Below are 22,327 nucleotides of genomic sequence, written 5' to 3'. Positions count from 1 at the left end.
GAGCCGTTAATATAATAATAATAATATTGGTAAAAAAAAATCTTACCTCTGGAGTAAAAAGTTGCAGTTTCTAAAGGAAATTGATATGATTCCAAAAAAATACTAAAGTTATCGCTATCAACATTTCCACTGAAGTATACCGAAAGTTTAATAACTTATGAATGATCAATTTCAAATATTATGCAATAATACACTGTCCAGTCAAAAAATTATGACCTCATCGGGGTTTAGTAATCGATCCGTGGCATGCTGAACACGGACTTTGCCTTGGCCGATAACGCAGTAATTATAACCAACCGCCCCAAATCGTGTGGAAATCGGCCGGATTTGAATCCGTAAATGACGAGAGGAACATTTATGGGCCTTTTTAGCCACGTGAATGAGTTAGTTGGTTCAAGTCGAAATTTTCATCCAGCAAAAGAGGCAAATCAAACCAGAGAACATACTCAATATATGTACATGGGCAGATGAGTTAGTTCCCAGGTGGCCCTAATATGGCAGACTACCATCCTTGACAGAAGAAAAAAAGATTCGTTTTCACAGCAATAATAATGAAGACTGAACTAATCTCCCAGATTAACCACTGGGAAAGCTGTTTAGTTGAGTCTCCAACCCCAGCTGCTAGCCACGCCTGTGATGATCGCTAATTCCAATAGGCTTGCATTATCTGACCGATCCTTGCCTAATCAAATGATAATCAGGCTACAGAGCTTCTGATGTCATCTGAAAGTATATTAATGCAATGCATCTACATTGACTGATGCAACCTTAAAGCATGAAGCCTAAAAACAGTGGTGTTCTGTATCAATAAATTCCTGGTATCCTATGTTTAATGATTGTAATTGATCACCTTCTTGTAATTAGTTATGTCCTTGTCTCATAATGTTGTATGTCCTTATACTGTCCTATGCAATCCTACCTTTGTAACCACTGGCATAGTTGCCGTGATGGGGGCACTTGAACACACGTTACCTCTACAATAAAGATTGTTTATTTGTTTTTCTGGGAATCTCTTGGAACTTTTATACCCCTAGACATCACTGTGAATGCTGAAAACTACCTTTCCATTGGCTCTCCAGGTACGTCGCTTCATTAGTGATTGCCCTGACCTTCAAATTCCCCAGACATCAATCCCATCGGATAAGCTCGATGGGATTGATGTCTGGAGAATTTGGAGGTCAGGGCAATACCTGGAAGTCTTCATGTCAGCGAACCAGTCTCGAACAATCCGGCATGGCGCGTTATCCTGCTGAAAGACAGCACCGCCAGAGGGGAAGACCGTTGCCATGAAAGGGTGTACTTGGTCAGCAATGATGTTTAGGTAGGTGGTAGACATCAGAGTGCCCGGCACATGGATGACTGAACCCAGGGTATCCCAGTAGAGTATCGCCCAAAGCATGAAACCGCCGTCACCGGCTTTTTTTCGTTACACGGTGCATCCAGGTTCCCTAGGTAAACGACGCACACGTACCCGGGCGTCCACATGGTGCAACAGCAAACGTGATTCATCGAACCAGACGACCTTCTTCCAATCACTCAACGTCTAGTTTCGATGCTCTCAGGTCCATTGTAGGCGCTTTCGCCGGTGAACCGTGGTTAATCTGGGCATTTGGAGCTGCCTGCGGTTACGCAACCCCATTTTCAGCAGAGTTCGTTGTACTGTGTGTTATGACACATTACTCCGGTCACCAGCATTCCAATTAGCGGCGAGTTGCGCCAAAGTCGCCCTTCTGTTGCCACATACCATCTGGGAGAGCTGACTTTGACTTCTAGCATCGATGAGCCGTGGTCGTCCAACACCTCGACGGCTGTTCGTGGGTTTTCCCTCCTCGGACCACTTTCAGTAGGTATTAACCACGGCTTACCGTGAGCATCCCACCAGCCGTGCCATTTCGAATATGCTCTGACCCAGTCGTATGACCATTACAATTTGGCCTTTGTCAATCTCGCTCAAGTCCGCTGCCTTTTCCATCTGATGAACAAGAGTAACTGCTTACTGGAGCTCAGTATTAGGTGTTTTTTATAGTGTCCCGACCCGCGCATGCGCCATAGTTCACTGCAGTTGCTTCGATTTGCATAACGACTCGCTGGTCATGATATTTTGGCTCATCGGTGTATACTCATAAACAAAGAGCAATAATTCCACAGAAATAATCATTTACACTATTAATTCAATCACAAAGTAAGTGTCGTATATAGTATTTCCTCAATCTTTTAAGAGTGTTTTCAGACACCATTAAGCGCCTTCTTAATGTTCTATACAGTCACTCAAGAGTTTATAGGTTTCACAGTCTTTTGTTGCGATTATTCTTCGTTCCGATTCCTTGTTAAATTTGTAGTTCGGTGCACATTTAAACTGCAATTAGATTCCTGTAGATTTTTGTCATGGGAGTACCTACCTGTTAGAGTCGGTTTTGAGGTATTTAAAGAGTTCCAGAGTACTACAAGGGAACAGCCGCCTCAATTTCTCTGTGTTATGGAAAGCACTACGATCATTAGGGGAAGAGCTGAGCCTGGCTTCAGGAGGGGGCCTGACCAGATGGTTCTCAATTTGAGTGGCATCTAATCTCCTAGTCAGAAGTTGTGAAAAAATGAAAGTGCAAATGTTATGTAAGCTGACCATGTGAATCTACGTTCAAGTTCGCATATAATATGGCTTTTGATATTGCAAAGGACTTTCCAGCAATCCTATTCAACCACCGGTCATTTTGACGAGACAGTGTACATACGCTATCTTAAAATGAGTCATTCACTTTATTAATTTTTAACGATTTTCATCCAACATATAATGTACCATACACATTCTATTTCCTTTGAAATGTGTGCCAATTGAAGTGTAGTTCGTATTTCATTCATTCGTATAGTTCATTTTGATTTGACTTTTAAGAAATCAGTAATCAGCGATCATGGCGGTATCCGCTTTTCCATCGTGGAAATATCCTGATGAAAACGTTCCCCCTGCTCATCAGTTACATCTCTCAAAATGTGAAAAAAACGTTAGATGGAAGTGATAAAAAGAATTATAATTTTTCGGCAGCCCAATTTTTTTTATAACACTCCAGTAAAGTTGACACCAGAAAATAAATATCTTTTCTAATCTTTCTGGAGTTTCTTGTAGGTGTTCTCTAGGAGGCCTATTATTATTATTGTTATACACACTTTCTTTCTCAAGGACGAAGGTTGTAATTACTGCTTTGTGAAACTCTCAATAGAGTCTTGATTCGAAAAAAAAGAGACTTGTCTATAGTGACAAATGGGCCTGGAGTACTGGGGTCCATAGTTTAACAGATATTTATTTAAAGTATACCCAGTAAAATAAAATAAAATAAAATATTTCCAGAAGCTTTCGGAACTCGTGTCCCTTTCTCAACTGACAGAATTTTTTAAATACATTACAAGCAAACTGTGGCACGTTACTCATTCGTCATTGTTGTAGCACGGACGTGTGCTGCCTTGCGCCAGTGATCATCCATCAATAAAACGGTTGTCTCCAGGATTGGATGTATACGCATGCCTTTCTGGCGATTTAATGCCTTAGGGTTGTTCATTATGTTTAGTGACTCTAGCCATAGGCGGTGGCGAAAGTGTCGCGCGTGGTCCACTATCTCAAAGTCGCGCTTGGGGTCAAGATCGTGGTTGGTAGCCCAAAAATGTTCTGCAAGCGCGGACTGGTCAGTTTCGGCAAGCCGGATTGCTCTGTCGTGTTCCGTGAGGCGACCCTGGAGACGTCTCGATGTCTCACCTACGTAGCAACTGTTACAGGCCCTACAGGTGATACGGTACACTACATTGCTGCGTAAGACAGGTGTGACAGGGGTCTTCACACTGGAGACAAGTGAACGTAGGTTCCTACCTGGTAATTGTACACATTTTATGTTGTAACTTCTCAGGATCTTCGAGATACGTCCTGACACTCCTGGATAGTACGGAATGTAGGCGGATGATATGCCGACTTGTTTCGGAGGTCTTGAGTTGGAAGTAAGCTCTTGTGCCTGTAACAAGCATCTGTTTAGTACATGGGATGGATAACCGCATCTGGTTAAGTCCGCCTTCACACGGGAGATCTCGTTACGTCTAATTGTGTCGGTGCTGGAATGGCTCCAGGCCCTGGAGAACAGGGTGCGGGCAGTGCTATTGAGATGGCTTGGAGCGTGGCCGGACCCGTAGTTGGTGAATTGACCGCACCACATGGGTTTGCGGTATACTGAGGTCTCTAGATGTGGGCCTACGCGATGCACTAGCACGTCCAGAAACGGGAGCGAACCGTCCACCTCTGATTCTACGGTAAACTTGATGAAATTGGATAGAGAGTTGAGGTATTCTAGTAGTACCGTTTCAGAACCACGTGGTATTATGGTAAAAATATCGTCGACATATCTACACCACGTTGTAATAGGTGTAGGTGGGTTCTGGTGTATCTGCTTCTCCAGATCTTCCATGGCGATGTTAGCTACTACGGAACTGACAGGGGCACCCATAGCAGTGCCATGTACTTGTTTGTAGAGTGAGTCTTCAAAGGTGAAGATGCTGCTAGAGAGGCATAGGTTGAGGGCGGTACAGATGTCATCAGTGGATAGTGACGTCCTGGATTGGAGGCTTAAGTCGCTCTCAAGGAGCCTTCTGGCGCAGTGCACGGCCTGTTGGACGGGAATCGAGGTGAATAAAGAAACCACGTCAAATGATGCCATGACAGAGTTATCAGGGATTGAAATGTCCTTAATGGTGTTAATGAATTCACTGCTGTTTTTAACGGTGTGAGATGTATTACCTATAAGAGGCGAGAGGAGGCTCGCGATGTGTTTGGACAGTTCATACGTTGGGGCACTGCAGCAAGACACTATAGGTCTGAGAGGAATACCCGGTTTATGGATCTTTGGTAATCCGTAGAATTGTGGTAGTTGACAGCCAGTACCACGCAGAAGATGGTGAGTCGCGGTCGGGATCTTCTTATCTTTAAGCCATGCGTGGACAAGTTTATTAACATTTGCTTCCAGACGTTTCAAGACTTTAACGGGAGGATCAGGTAGAGGTTCATATACGTTAGGATCGAGTAATAGGGCCAAGGCTTTCTCTCGGTAGGCTGATCGGTCCAGCACAACAGTCCGGCGCCCTTTATCCGCAGGAAGTACAACGATGGAGTTGTCTTTTCTTATAGATGACAGGGCGGCACGTTGGCGGTGGTTGAGGTTTGAGCACGTTTTTCGAGTGTTGCGGAGGACTGCGGCAGTCTTGAATCGGATCTCGTTGGCAGTTTCTTCGGGAAGGTTGGTAATACTGGCTTCTATGCCCATAGCGAGCTGTGTGATGGGAGGTTTCGATGGTATAACGGCGAATTTCATACCGTTTGATAAAACACTCAGCTGCTCGTTGGACAGTTGTTTGTTACTTAGATTCAAGACGAAAGAAGTCGTGTCGTCTGAACGAGTGTTCGTCTTTAAGGAGTTAGTTTCTATGCTCAAGTTTATGAACTTGCGCTGTTGGCGTAAACGGTAGGTATCCGAGGTCTGACTAGCCCGATGGCAGATGGTATGTATAAGGTTTGTAAATACAATAGGCGAGACCTTACCTTGTATATGTTGTAACAGTCTGGACTTGTTGTAGTCAGCGTTCCTGATTTCATGGTGGAGATGGGATATCCATAAATTTAACGTGCGCAGGCTGAAGTTAAAGCAGGCACGATCCATATGAGAGTTGTGGAACGGGGCTTTGTATCGGAACCCTTTAGGTATAATTCGATTGCTTTTGCATCTGTGGGCGAAGCGTAAATGTTGCCTGTAGCGAGCTATTGAGAGGAAGCATTTTTGCAACTGTGCACAATCGTTGTAGGTATTATGGCCATAAAGTGATCGAATAGTGACAAATGGGCCTGGAGTACTGGGGTCCATAGTTTAACAGATATTTATTTAAAGTATACCCAGTAAAATAAAATAAAATAAAATATTTCCAGAAGCTTTCGGAACTCGTGTCCCTTTCTCAACTGACAGAATTTTTTAAATACATTACAAGCAAACTGTGGCACGTTACTCATTCGTCATTGTTGTAGCACGGACGTGTGCTGCCTTGCGCCAGTGATCATCCATCAATAAAACGGTTGTCTCCAGGATTGGATGTATACGCATGCCTTTCTGGCGATTTAATGCCTTAGGGTTGTTCATTATGTTTAGTGACTCTAGCCATAGGCGGTGGCGAAAGTGTCGCGCGTGGTCCACTATCTCAAAGTCGCGCTTGGGGTCAAGATCGTGGTTGGTAGCCCAAAAATGTTCTGCAAGCGCGGACTGGTCAGTTTCGGCAAGCCGGATTGCTCTGTCGTGTTCCGTGAGGCGATCCTGGAGACGTCTCGATGTCTCACCTACGTAGCAACTGTTACAGGCCCTACAGGTGATACGGTACACTACATTGCTGCGTAAGACAGGTGTGACAGGGGTCTTCACACTGGAGACAAGTGAACGTAGGTTCCTACCTGGTAATTGTACACATTTTATGTTGTAACTTCTCAGGATCTTCGAGATACGTCCTGACACTCCTGGATAGTACGGAATGTAGGCGGATGATATGCCGACTTGCTTCGGAGGTCTTGGGTTGGAAGTAAGCTCTTGTGCCTGTAACAAGCATCTGTTTAGTACATGGGATGGATAACCGCATCTGGTTAAGTCCGCCTTCACACGGGAGATCTCGTTACGTCTAATTGTGTCGGTGCTGGAATGGCTCCAGGCCCTGGAGAACAGGGTGCGGGCAGTGCTATTGAGATGGCTTGGAGCGTGGCCGGACCCGTAGTTGGTGAATTGACCGCACCACATGGGTTTGCGGTATACTGAGGTCTCTAGATGTGGGCCTACGCGATGCACTAGCACGTCCAGAAACGGGAGCGAACCGTCCACCTCTGATTCTACGGTAAACTTGATGAAATTGGATAGAGAGTTGAGGTATTCTAGTAGTACCGTTTCAGAACCACGTGGTATTATGGTAAAAATATCGTCGACATATCTACACCACGTTGTAATAGGTGTAGGTGGGTTCTGGTGTATCTGCTTCTCCAGATCTTCCATGGCGATGTTAGCTACTACGGAACTGACAGGGGCACCCATAGCAGTGCCATGTACTAGTTTGTAGAGTGAGTCTTCAAAGGTGAAGATGCTGCTAGAGAGGCATAGGTTGAGGGCGGTACAGATGTCATCAGTGGATAGTGACGTCCTGGATTGGAGGCTTAAGTCGCTCTCAAGGAGCCTTCTGGCGCAGTGCACGGCCTGTTGGACGGGAATCGAGGTGAATAAATGGCACCCATAGCAGTACATGGCACTGCTATGGGTGCCCCTGTCAGTTCCGTAGTAGCTAACATCGCCATGGAAGATCTGGAGAAGCAGATACACCAGAACCCACCTACACCTATTACAACGTGGTGTAGATATGTCGACGATATTTTTACCATAATACCACGTGGTTCTGAAACGGTACTACTAGAATACCTCAACTCTCTATCCAATTTCATCAAGTTTACCGTAGAATCAGAGGTGGACGGTTCGCTCCCGTTTCTGGACGTGCTAGTGCATCGCGTAGGCCCACATCTAGAGACCTCAGTATACCGCAAACCCATGTGGTGCGGTCAATTCACCAACTACGGGTCCGGCCACGCTCCAAGCCATCTCAATAGCACTGCCCGCACCCTGTTCTCCAGGGCCTGGAGCCATTCCAGCACCGACACAATTAGACGTAACGAGATCTCCCGTGTGAAGGCGGACTTAACCAGATGCGGTTATCCATCCCATGTACTAAACAGATGCTTGTTACAGGCACAAGAGCTTACTTCCAACCCAAGACCTCCGAAGCAAGTCGGCATATCATCCGCCTACATTCCGTACTATCCAGGAGTGTCAGGACGTATCTCGAAGATCCTGAGAAGTTACAACATAAAATGTGTACAATTACCAGGTAGGAACCTACGTTCACTTGTCTCCAGTGTGAAGACCCCTGTCACACCTGTCTTACGCAGCAATGTAGTGTACCGTATCACCTGTAGGGCCTGTAACAGTTGCTACGTAGGTGAGACATCGAGACGTCTCCAGGATCGCCTCACGGAACACGACAGAGCAATCCGGCTTGCCGAAACTGACCAGTCCGCGCTTGCAGAACATTTTTGGGCTACCAACCACGATCTTGACCCCAAGCGCGACTTTGAGATAGTGGACCACGCGCGACACTTTCGCCACCGCCTATGGCTAGAGTCACTAAACATAATGAACAACCCTAAGGCATTAAATCGCCAGAAAGGCATGCGTATACATCCAATCCTGGAGACAACCGTTTTATTGATGGATGATCACTGGCGCAAGGCAGCACACGTCCGTGCTACAACAATGACGAATGAGTAACGTGCCACAGTTTGCTTGTAATGTATTTAAAAATTCTGTCAGTTGAGAAAGGGACACGAGTTCCGAAAGCTTCTGGAAATATTTTATTTTATTTTATTTTACTGGGTATACTTTAAATAAATATCTGTTAGACTTGTCTATGCATCTCAAAGTATCTACTTCAAAGGACACAATTAAATAATGATAAGAACGAAAGGAATGAAATTAACTATGAAACTACATTACGTTTGAATTTAGAATATCGTTGGAATTTAATTTATTTGCAGTATCTGCAGGAAAGCTTAAAAATAGGAAAGATTCAGCAGAAATACTTGGGGTATATTGGATGCATTACGACACTACGTAATGCATTTCCAACATGGCTGTTTGTTTGTACAATTGTAAGTTATTCATTCGTTTGATCCTAATTTAAAGAGAAGGAGAAATATTTTTCGGCTAAATATGAAATCATCACGAAAACTCGATTATGAACCATCGTTCTTGTTAAAGAGAGGAACGTTACCGAAAAGGACGTAAGCTAGAGTTATAGGAAAGTGCTTCTTTCGCAACAATTTATTCTTTAATGTTCAGAGGGGCCATTACATTGGTCTCAGAACATCAACATAAAGGACTTTCAGGAGCTTATTAAGAGCGCTTTAGTTCTTTTTTACTGCACGGACTTCTGTGAAAGCCGTATATTCAAGATATCTGAGAGCCCACAATATAAGTCCAGTGAACAGATCTGTCCATCTTGAGGATTATCGTAGAAGTTACGACATCATTTTCTTACTGTAAATAGTATAACTAAATACTCCCATCACTTTGGAGTCTAACAAAAGCTGCATTTGGAGTCTGCGAATGTTTGTCTTTTGTAATTTTTATATCTGAGAGGTGGCTAATTTTAATAAAGTTTACTGGTTACATTTTAGTATTATAAGTACTGAAATACCTGTAATATTTCTACATGTGTAATAAGGTACATATGCCTTTGGAATTTTAAGTGGGCAGTGTACAAAGATATTTCTAATTTTTAAATTTTTATAATTTTTTTACTAATTTTAACAGCGGCCATCTTATTTCGAATTACCACCACTCACATGAAAGTCTTCTATAAATGTGGTACGGAGCGGGTGGGAGAAAGGTTTTATTATTATAAAACCACGTGTTATTGGAGAAAGGAAGAAATAGAGAGGCACGGTGATCCACACAGCAGCCATCCAAGGACAGGCAGGAGTAGATGTTCACTTCCATCACTGTTAAGATGTTCCTCAACCTGCACAGACCGTGACTGATTTTGCAAAGAAAAAGCCTACCAGCGTGAGATTATGTATGAAACGATGTTCAGCAGTAGGCAGAATTGTATATACTCTATACTCAATATACAATCTTAGAATGACATTGGGCACGAAAAGGTGTTATCTATTAAGTAAATCGTACAGATTTCTTTTCAATTATAATTAATAATATTATTTGTTTATATATGCTTAATATTTATATTTATTGTTGCCTATTAGTATCATCATCTAAAGCTGTAAAACTCAGATAATTAGAGTAACGTAATCCTAATTGTGTCCACTTTAATCCCCTGGAAATGCAGAACACTGAAACATTTTAGTAAAGCAAATTAAATGGTCATAATATCAAACAGGGCATTACAAACGATATCTATTATTTTATGTATTAAATCATCTGTCACTTAAATGTGTTAAATTTCTGAAAAGGTTTAAAAAACAGATAATTAGTTTAAATTATGGAATAGAGAAAGCCTTGCTTTTCTTAAAGGTCTGGAAGAATTCTCACACAAAGAAAAACTGCAAGATATACATGGGCACGAACTCTAATAGCATTTTGGAGTCTTTTTTTTTTTTTTTTTTTTTTGTCTTTACGAAGTTATAACGATTTAGTATTCCGAAAACCATGAATTAGAGACGACTTATAATAGAAATAATGGAATTTAAGCGTATCCGACCGATTTTGTTAGTATAATAAATCTGAATGGGTTCAGAGAAATAACGGGAATGCAGTGAGTAAACCCATCTAGAGCGGTTTTCAGTGGAATCAAATAATTTCATTTGGTACGCACTCGGGGATCAGATAAGGAAGTAGATATTTTCGCTATTCAACTTCAGTGAGCAGTCAGTTTGAAGATGGAAGTATTAATTTGGAACTGTAGTGGCTATCTATCTCACTACGTAGAAAGAAAGACAAACCGAGAAAAAGATAGAGGGAGAATATAATCGATAAAGGTTCTTCCGTTTCCTCATCGTGGCATTTGCAAAGATCTCAAGTATTAAGTTTCTAAACTTTGTGATGATAAAACTCCCGTTAAAAGAAAGAGAGAGAGAGAGAGAGAGAGAGAGAGAGAGAGAGAGAGAGAGAGAGAGAGAGAGAGAGAGAGAGAGAGAGAGCGGGGGAGTTTTTCAATTCTCTTTCAGCTGAAGCAATCAAGTAAGGAAAAAGACATTAACTCCGTTATCAGCAATTCACGCACTACTAAATTAATTTTATCGCGACGTTATTTATCGAAAAACACCAGGAAAAATTTCTGCTAGGATGTTTTTGAATAAGTGCGGGCAGCAGATGGTCCTGACAAGTGCATTACGTCTGTTCTTTATACAAGTGTTTTACAGCGGGCACAGAAAAATCTCATTTTTTTGTTTCTTCCTCTTCAAGTGTAGAGTTAATAAAGTCGTTCATCGTTTTCTAAGTGAAAGGTTCGGCATTTTTTCCCCACTTTACTGCGGTACTGTGTAGCTTCCTTTGATTCACGCTGCGGTAATTTAAAGCTACTTTCAACTTCACGGACTTTGTTTCTAAGGTTTGCTAATTCAATTATATTCCTTTCTCTGAGCGATATTATGCGTTTATATTACATTAAGAATACACGCGTATCACAGAATACATTTCCAGTTAATGTCCTGGGGACAATTGCTTACGTGGATTTTTTTTTAAATTAAATAAAATAAGAGTATTAAATTCCAGTTACATCCGTCCACCTGTATACGCTAATCGAGAGAATTCTAAACTAACCTTCATGTTCTTCAGACTATATACGATATATTACTTGTTGATTAACAAATCAATCTTGTTTTCGTCCATCTTGTCAGGTATAAATTCATCACAGAACCAGACGTGTCTTTTGTTATTTTCAGTATAGACTTCACTTCTGGAGCTTTGCGTCTATTTTATTTTGTGTTATTTTCAATCAAAACTTTGGTACTGTAGTAGTTATAGTAGAAATGGAGGCATGCGATGCAAGAAAGCAAGCGTATGAGCTTATATAGCATCAGCCAAAAACAATTTCACACATTCCTTCTAAAAGTTTGTCCAGTTCCTCCTTGAATTTATTTAATCTATCAACTTCCACAACGACAGATGGAAGTTTGTTCCAGCAATTAACCACCCGCTGGCTAAATGCAAATTTCCGCACATGTATTTTACAACTGTCTGTCTTCAATTTGAATTTATGCCCCCTCAGGTTCGTAATCTGAGAAGCGGAAGAATCCCATCAGAATTCAGCGTGTTCAACACATTAAAGCTGCTTTCTACAAGCCATTCAAGCCTTATACACCTCAATCGGATCACTTCGCAGGTACCTAGTCTTCACCGCTGAAATTTGTAGAACTTAAGCCTTTCTTGGTAAGGGGATCCCTTCGTTCCCCTCAGCAATCTTGTTACCCAGCTCTGTACACGCTCAAGCAACTCTACATCCTTCATAAAATGAGGCCTCCAGACCTGTACGTAGTACTCAAGGCGTGGCCTGACCATTGCGTTATACAAAGGGATAACCACTTCCTTTTCCCTACTAGCAAAATTCCTGTGTATCATTGACAATACCCCATGATATTCTCTGGAAGCCTGTCTGCATTGCTCAGAAAACTCCATATCTGTTCTTGAATTTGCACAAAATGCATAATAAAGTTTACCATTCTCCGGGTTTTCTTCTTTTTTTTCCAGCAACGTGCAAATAGCTCATAGGAGAACATGGCATGCACTTGAATACATTAAATGGTCTACAATAGGCAAAACTTAAGTATAGCGGCCCTTTACTCACTGATCTATCTATACAATACGCTCTATATAAAGGTGTTGCTAATAATCAGATTAAGCTAAAATTCATTTATTTTATCATAAAGGTATTTAGAATTATTGTTCCACAGAAACTAATCTTAATTAACTTCCATTCAAATAGAAATCTTATTATACTTTTGCACAACAGAATCGGAATAACTACTCTCTGTTAAGTTGTGACTTGAAGTGCCATGTAGATTCACCGGAAGCTTAAGCGATAATCGAATATTGAGAAAAAGGAAAAGCAAGTCTGTTTCAGAATCCATGGCAAACTAAACCTACAAGATTGCAACGAACTGAGATACTGGAGGAGCAGCGCAATGTCAACTACTGAGAGCGAGGCCATGCTCCCCAGTGTAGAGTTTAATGACTACGATAGCAAAAGCAATTTCTGGCAGCGGACTGTGCTGAAAAGACGAAACTGCCATTGGATTACATGATCGTGTTTCGGAGCGTGAGCGGTCCCAAAGCATCATTGGACGAAGTGACAAGCTGGTCTTAATCCGCGTTTTCTCACAGTGAGATCTTTGACCAAGCACATAATGATCGTCTCCGCCCGTGGTTAGAAGAGCTCCTTTAGTGCGTGGCGACATCAAATATTAATCGTAATAGGAAAATCGTTATACAACTTATTATGGAGATCATGTGTCGCATGCTATATAATGACGAATTGTCGTGGCATACTTTCTACAGTTGACAAAGATCATCGTCAAAAACCGTTCAATGTGTATTATGTTTTAACTGTATATGTTTTATTCGTATAATTTTAATATTTTGAATAAAGTAATCATCGGTTATGGAAGATTTGTTTTTTAATTTGCTTATTCCCAAGGCCCTTCTTTTCCCCTCCCAAACTTTTCTCCCCTTTTTCTTTTTTTTCATATTTCCAACTATAGAAAATCTTTCTACAGAGACTTGGGTGGTTAGATCTGCGTATGCTAATTTTTACAACAAATGGTAAAATTTCTAGAAGTATTTTGCACACTGTGTTTCACAAAGGTAGTTAAGTTCTCACTCTTGTTGGAAAAAATAATTAGTGATAACCCGTAGCTGAGTGGTCAGGAGCGGGAGTGCAGTAGCACACGCTCTTTGAGTAGACCGGGGTTCAAGCCCCTGACTGCTGAATACGGTCGATCTGCCAACCCGCACTGGACCAGCGTGGCAGATTGTGGTCCATTTCCCTCAGCATGAATTGTTGAGGAGGCTTCCATCCTGCAGTGGGTTGATAATGGCTGCACTTTACCTTTTATGCTAATTTTATTTCTCATGATCGACGGATAGTTAAAATGGTATGCTACTCTCTTGGGATTGTAAAGAGACATTCCTTTCCTTTTAAGCTGAGACATACTTCTTTCCATCACTCTAGTTTTGTCCATAATGGAGTTCGCTTCTCCGATATGGCACCCAGATCATAAAACAAATACTGACCAAAAACATAAATTAAACGTGGTGTAATCAAATAATGATTTTCAAAAATAAGACCACTTACGTGGTACAGTGGTCTTTTAAAAAAAAAAAAAAAAAACCACTGTTTTTCCGCAGATATTCTGTATCCATTATTTTTAATTCATGCCTCTATTTTTTTTTTTAAAAAAGACCACTGTACCACGTAAAGGAATTGTTGCAAGCTGCAACAAGTAATGCTGTACAAATTCTAACTGCTACCCTACCAGCATATACAACACATATTAAATAAATAATAGAATACCAATTACTAAATGAAAAAAAAAAAAAAAACAAGAAATAAAAGCAGGGGTTTAAGCATGTCGATGTCTCTTTCAAGGAGGCATCGGAATACTAAACTTTCTTTTGTGTTTTAATCCTTAAGTGGATGTCTGTATTCGCTAATTATGTTGATGCAATGGAAGAGGGGAATTTCTTAAGCGTTACAGGCAGGAGTTTCTCTAGACTTTTCTCAGTGTACCGTGTCGCTGAGTTTCTCTTGGTGGAAAAAATGAGCTCTGGACTGTAGACTCCTATTTGTCTATTCTAGAATTTATTATTTTTTGTTTGCTTTTTTGATTTTGCGTTTGTATGCAAGTAGTAGTCCGTACATTTTCAGCATCACTTGAAACGATTCCTTTAAGTGGTATAAAAGGATTTAATTTTAAATGATTATCAAGGAAACTAAAGTTGTTTTTTGTGAAACTTGGTGGATCCATTTGAATAACATAGAAAATATTAAACGCTTTATCGGAATCATTACAACTTTTCTAATTTACATAACAGAAAACATGTAATTGGTTTAAGATATATTTGCTACAAGTTATTACCCAGTTTTGTTCAGAATGACCAAATTTCGCAGATCTGTTTTCATATTCCATGTAGGGATATGAATTTAAATAAAACGTTCAGTAATATTTTCAAAAAAGATCCAAGTGGACTGAGTTCTCCCAATATTATTGCTGCGAGAATTTAGAAACTGCAAACTGGATGCTTTTAGAGATTTCCACGCATAGGAATTACTTCAAACATATCAAACATTAAAAGAGTTACGTTCTTTTACATGTATTACAATTATATTCTTGAAATCTTAAATAAAAATTTAAGAATGAATTGTCTAAATATAGTATATGTATTTAGACATTTATTCTTGGAACACCAGTAATGCAAAGACAGCAGAGCCGTTTTATTTTGTGTTCTCTCTCTGTCAATGAGATCTGAATTTAAGACCGATAGCAAAATGTGAAATATAACCAATGTAAAAAGTCTGCGATGAATACAATACACGAAAAAATAAATAAATAAACGAGTTTTTCACTTCTTTCAAAGGAACTGAAATCCCGAACTAAGGGATTTCAGTTCCTTTGGCAGTCCATTCATCACGAAATGCTCTTAATAGAATTTTAATCTTTCATCTAATAAAAAATCATTCTTCTTTGTTAAGAAATCATTCAAGGAAACATGCCAATTCTTGTTTACCTTTCCTTCGAAACATTTTTATAATTAAGTATAAAAGAAATCAATTGACTTCATCTGTTTACCTTAGTTGTTCGGAAGGATAATAATCATGATTATTATTACAGAAAACTTCATAAACACTGAGTGTCCGCTTGTTAAACGCAAAAACAGTCGCTGCTTGTATTCAATAATTTAACATTTTACTTAAAAAAGAAACAAACATGCTTTTCTCAAAATAAAATTGAATTCATGACTAATTCCGGAATAAATAATATCATCTAGCATGAGTTCCGCAAATTTTTGAACAACTAAACCTGGAGACTTGCAACTTTTACCGAACACAGGCGTTAATATCTAAAGATATTAACGCCTCCCCCAGATAATTTACCTTTAAAATGTATAGTATATTGCTGGAAGCTTTTATACTGCCCTAAAAATATCGAACTGCACAGCCTAGCATATAAAATACCAAGAAACACCCGAGATTTCAACAACAGCCAACACGAGTCCCAGTAAAACGTTGTTGGATTGCAAGGTGTGAGAATTTAGAAGGCTTTATTATTATTGCTTGCTATGCCACTAATTTCCCGACAATGTCTGTTAAAATGAAGGGTGATTAAGATTCTTACCAAAGCTTATTATCTTAGTGCTCACCTCTAGATCCGTATTTGTTACGGTTAGATTTACATAAAGGAAAGTAAAGAGAGAAAAAGGGATTTAGAGGTGAGTACTATGATAATAAGCTTTGCTAAGATTCTTAATAGATAATCAACAGTACTTCACGCTTTCAGCTGTAAAATTAGTCAATGAAGGGTGGTTGATATAATATTTAAACTCCATATACCAAGAAAATTGACGACATCCCCGAGGTAATCTTTATAAAACGAAATAAATGATTCATAGGTCAGAAGGACTCCTGTAAGTACGTACACTGTAATGGAAGGACTTGCAAAAACTTGAACTTCATGGCTAAGGTGTAGCACACAAGCGTTATATAGGCAACACCAAATATCACTTGGAATAGTTCATAGTTCATCTGGGCAGCGGAAAGTTTTCCTGCTGTAAATTGGTATCAGAGTAATTGATATAAATTACAAAGTTATATACAAGTTCTGCACTGTGATACATTCAGTGGTTCTATAACATTCATAGAATATTACGTTATGTTAAATGTAGCAAGTGTACTTGATAGGTGGTAACTGCTACCTGAAAGCAACTAAACGAAAATAAAAAACCCAAAATACAGTGATCCAGTACACACCCAGATAAGCACAGCGGCAAAGAATCCTGCAAAGATAAAGCACAACTGCTGCTCTTAATAACGCAAAATCTCTTGGTAACTCATAATAAAAAGTAACTATGCAAGCAAGAGCTTCCAAGGGCTCGATATATCCTACGTTATATTAATATTTAAGAATATACAAAGGAATTTACCTTTCTTATAGGAATTCTTCTTATCCTATTTCCCTGTAATACCGGTGAATTGACGAATGATAATTTAAAACTCAAAATGTGTTCTTCAGTTTCAGCCCATGTGAATCCATTACCCTAGGATAGCAGCCGAAGACCCCAACCCAACCCCAGAAATATCAACCCCAATGCAATTTCTAGTGACGAAAGCCATTATGTCAGAAAAAAACAGTGATATTAAAAATATACATTAAAATTACAATAAAATTACGTATCGCAATTTTATCGTAATTTAATGTATATTTTTAATAACGCGGATTTTTCTTGCATAATGCCTTCCATCACTAGAAGTTGCATGGGGGTTGATATTTCTGGGGTTGGGTTGGGGTTTTCGGCTACGATCCTGTGGTATGGAATCATTCATGGGCTGAAGGTGAGGAACACATTTTGAGTTATCATTCGTCAATTCACCGGTATTACAGGAGAGTAGGATAAGAATTCCTATACGACAGAATAAAGGAAATTTCTTTTTTTTTTTTTTTTTTTTTTTTTTGTTAGTTGTTGGCGCATCAGCTTCTGTGGCCATAATGCACCTCTCACAGTTTTTACATTTTACTCTGATCCAAGCCCGAGGCGGGATTCGAACCCACGACCTTTGGGACCCAACTGACCCAGCGAACAACCTAAAAACGGAAAAAACTAGATTACAGAACCACCTGCTAAAATTATGGCAGAGAAGATGGACGGAGACCACCAAGGGTGAGATAACCAGAAGATATCTACCTGACCTCCAGAAAATCTACCCAAAACAGCCGACCTGGTACTTCCCAGGGTACCATTTGACATCTCTAATAACAGGACACGGACCCTACAATGAGAAGCTGCACGGATTCGGACTCACTGAGGACCCAAACTGTACGTGCGGGGAGACAGAAAGCTGGAATCACATAGTGTACGAGTGCCCACAATATGAAGACCTCAGAGGAGTACTTATAACAAAAATAAGATACCTACCAAAAGGATTGGAATCCCATTTCATAGATACTGAGGATGAATATAGAGCATTATCCCAGTTCGCACAAGACCTCTTCATCAGGAGAAGGACATTAATCACCATCTACAATGACTGACATCAAGTACCACTATTGAGACACCAGCCAGCACAATGCTGCAACTAAAGATGAGGGACACAAGCACAAGGACGGAGCTTGCCCCATGAATAAAGAAACTTGAAACAATAGCTCCCAATAGCCATATGGCGATCTGAAGAGGGCACTCTAGCCTCCTTCACCTTTAAACCTACTTCCCTGGGGGGAGGGGGGACATTTTCGTCCTCCTCTCCTCTCCACCCTATATCTTCTACTCTGGTGGGACATGGGCATGTCCCACTGAAAACTGGGGCTACCTACTCTATTGGCCCCATATTTCTGTCTTTCTCCCCCCAGCCTTCTGCCCCCCCCTCTCTATCTATAAGCTAGCGAAAGCCCTACCCAAAAACCTAACATATCTAAATTACCTTACGCCCATAACTTGGCCTAGCAAAACTAAGCGATTCTACCCCTACGTCGACGCGTTTCTGTCTTTCTTTTTTTATTTTTTTTATTTATTTATTTATTTTTATTTATTTTTTTTTTAAGGTCCTAGCCGCCGAAATCTCAGGAAATTAAGTGGCAGGACCTGCCAGAGTGAAACAGACTACTGGGTTCCTGGTCTGCCTCCACGGGGCGTAAGTGGGGCAACGTTGGGCCTCAATAGGGGCCCAGCGGCTAAATGACCAGATGAACAACGGTACAAGGCATCACACATATACAAAGTCCATACACTTTTAAATCTCTGGCTTTTCCAGTCAACTGGTTCACCCACAATGTAAACTACGCGGAGATGGGGGGAACCCCTTGTGCCGTTTGACCCTAAACACACTTACACTTACCTTTGGGTTGCTAGGTTTTCCTGAGATTTCGGCTAGCCGCCGAAATTAAGCGGTGGGACCTGCCAGCGTGAATCTACGGCTACTGGGTTCCTGGTCTTCCTCCACGAGGCGTAAGTGGGGCAACGTTGGGCCTCAATAGGGGTACAACGACTAAATGACCAGATGAACAACGGTACAGGACACTACACATGAATAATTCACACACACTTAAATCTCTGGCACTTCCCAGTGAACTGGTTCACCACAATGAAAAAAATGCGGAGATGGGGGAAACCCCTGGTGCCGTATGACAACAACACACACTTGCCTAGCAACCTTTGGGTTGCTAGGCAGGCACTTTACCCACCTGGCTAGATCGGTCGGCGAAATTTCTTTGCATATTCTTAAATAAAAAGTAACATAAAAATTCAAATACCAAAATGAATAACTCTACTTAAATAACCAAGCACTCTGTGCTTCTGTTCTTCCTGTGTGTATGTCACATCCAAAATTTCAGTTAATTCACGCATGTTCCTCCCTTCACTTCTACTTTATCTACTGAATGCATCGCGAATAGTAAAAGTAATTTAACAGACTTATATGCGCCAAGATCTAAACCTCCGAAACTGCCTCATCCGTTGAAAAAATAAAATAAATATAAGTGATTTCAATTCCTATCTCAATGATGTCCATTTCTGCTAAAATTCTGCCAAGCGTCCTTTTACTTTTGCTGACAGATTTTCAATTATCGGTTGCCACAACCACTACTTATCTCAGTTGTATTCGCTCTATGATTCTTTTCGCTTCATAGGAGGTACTTATGCATTTGTCTGTATATGGACAAGTACCGTCATATATTCTTAATTTCCACTTATGCATATACTCTTAAAATGGAATCTTCTCTTTTTTTATCTCTGTTTTCAGATCACTCTGCTTCATTCATCACCTGCGCTTCTATCGTCTCCCAACTTCACTAATCACTTGGAACTCTTTGATTTTCTGTCTTGGAAACTCGAATTTTTTCAGCATAACTTTCCTTATAGTGTGGTAACTTTAATGTTCTCCGCCTGGAATCAGTGTTCAAGGATCCAGCGTGTTCGAAAAGGCTTTTGAAATTACGAATGACTTCACACAGCTTGTTCACTTACCTATCAGAATAGCAGAAAATTCTAATTATGCATCTAACACCTTTGATTTTTTTTTAAAGCCTCTATTCTCAAGGCCACTCTCAGCAACACGTCCTTTGGCATTACAGGAATTCAAAATAGAATGATCTGCATTATTTCTCTTCTTCTTTTTCTTGGTTGGATTAGTATTTTAAATCTTCCGATACCAATGTTTGTTCAGATAGTCAGTGAAAATAAGTGAAGTAATTCAAGTGAAATAATTCTTGAGGGATGAAATCCTTTATTCCATATTGCACGTTGAAACCTCGTCCTTTATCCAAATCTTGTTTTTCCAACGAATGTGCTAAGGCTGTTCGAGATGAGCTGTAGTTGTAATAGGATTTTAGAGGCATCAACGACTAAGGCCATATTGCCGCATTGCTGTCTATAAATTGCGTGTGTTCTGAGGTCGATTTTCTGTTTGCTGGACGAAAAACCCGAGTTTCCGGGAAAACCATGCTACCCTCGCGTTTCGGGCGATCTTAATCTCCAGTTCATGTTAGTAAATGATAGAATGCTTACCAGACTGAACTGTTAATATTAAGCACCTTATAATATGAACTACTGTATTTCCTTGTTTAAAATACGTTTAAGACTTTTTTATATCCTTATAATAATCTAAATACGATCATAAGTAAGAAGATATGGTCGATTAGCATTAACTATCGTTTTATGTTTTTACTAATGCTTGCAGAATTAGTGCCCTTTGAAACTTGCCACCTGCCTCTTCATCATAATCTTACTCCATCAGTTTTGTATATCTCATTCTCATTTTCGCAATGCAACTTTTAAAATCTGTAGACTTCGTTGGCTGTGATGGGTTTAATCGATTTGCTGTATTGTGGTATATTAATTTTTAAAATATATTGATTAATTATCAATTTTGTGTAGTGAGCAAGAAAGGTGTATTGCTTTTGCTTTCTTTAGCCATCAAAACTAAGGCGACAAAAATGTAAAAACGTCAGGCATAAAGCAGAAAAATGTAGCAAGCTCAAAATTCCCAAATTTCAAAACAAACGTATTTTTTGTTTGATGCTACAGTTACTATAAGGGTTACAGAAGAATATCAGTGACATTTAAAAAAAAAACAAAATGCATACCCTAAGTTTTGTACGACAGCCTTCTTCCACCAGACAGGAATGTTACCGATAAGGAAGGTTATTCAGAAATGAGCCATTTATTCACAGCAGACAGTTCTCATGAATGTTTCTTTCTACCAGTGACTTATTTTACGCAATGCAGTAGATACTCATGTTCGACTAGCTTTGGTATCGACAGCAGACACGAGAAAGGAAAGTTACCGTGATTGATACTGGGCACGCTGAATTTCTTCTGTTAGTGTTACGAAGCTTATCGAAAAAACCTTTGCCGGATAGCAGAGTTTTGTAGCTCTCATATAGCATACTGTTATAGCCCCTGTCTAAATATTTTCCTCACGAATCTCTACATTTACGATGGACAAATCTGCGTAGACGACGTCGCGACTCTCTTGCATCCTTTATCGCCTCATGCCGACACTATATCATACCTTCAGAACGACACGCTGTCCATAGGAATCTCATTATTGATTCGGAGTTTTGGTGTAGGCACCATTGATACAGACTTCATTGTGTGTTTGTGCAGGAGGGCTGTGTGTGTGTGTGTGTGTGTGTGTGAGAGAGAGAGAGAGAGAGAGAGAGGAGGGGTCTCGAGACTTTTACTATTCCTCAGAAATGGAAGTAGACTCTCTATGCAGTGAACCGCGACATACCAAGCGAAGCGTGGCCAGTGAGCCAGATCTGTCTTCTTCTGCATTCCAATAACAATGTCTTCTTATCTGACCACACACTTCTGTGTACTTTTCCATTTCATCAGTACTCTGCCTACATCTTCCTGAACAAACAGCTGTGCAAGTTTTCAATGAGAAAATTTCTGCTTTTCAACATCTTTTCAAAGATTGCAGCTGAACTTGTGTATAGATGAAACTTCAATTGGATATAAAATACCGTTAAGAATTTATCTGCCATCTCACCAATTATTTATTCTAAATTCGTCATAATTTTTACTGATGGAAATTCAAGAAGGAGACTTTCAAAGATAATTTCATAAACTCTTCCTTCTGTAAGTTGTTGAAAGCATGCTTCGTGACGGATAAACTGCAGTTATTAAAACCTAACTAATAGCACTATAATATGAAATATGATCGTAAAGTCAAATTACATTCATTAAAACTTAAGAGTAAGTACGTCATTATTATTAGTAGTAAACTTGTAGATCTTCCATGACTTAATCTACCATCGAAATTAATTTAAAATAAATGTAAAATGCGAGAACATGTCTAGTGAACATATGATATCTTCTGAAGATTCTCGCAACTGGATTGTGTACTTCGGTTGTTAGTAGAATTTCAAGCTTCTTCTTCTAGTTGCTTGCACCAAATTATAATAATAGCTGAATGTAAATATACATGTGTATTTCATTGGTGCTAAAAGAGGTTTGAAACTACGATCTCTACACTACTTGTATTTCGAATATAATAAGTGTCG

This window comes from Mastigoproctus giganteus, chromosome 2 (genome assembly GCF_048544385.1).
Source record: "Mastigoproctus giganteus isolate SK-2022 chromosome 2, ASM4854438v1, whole genome shotgun sequence".
NCBI classification, from domain to species: domain Eukaryota; kingdom Metazoa; phylum Arthropoda; class Arachnida; order Uropygi; family Thelyphonidae; genus Mastigoproctus; species Mastigoproctus giganteus.
Note: the sequence above shows the minus strand (reverse complement) of the source record.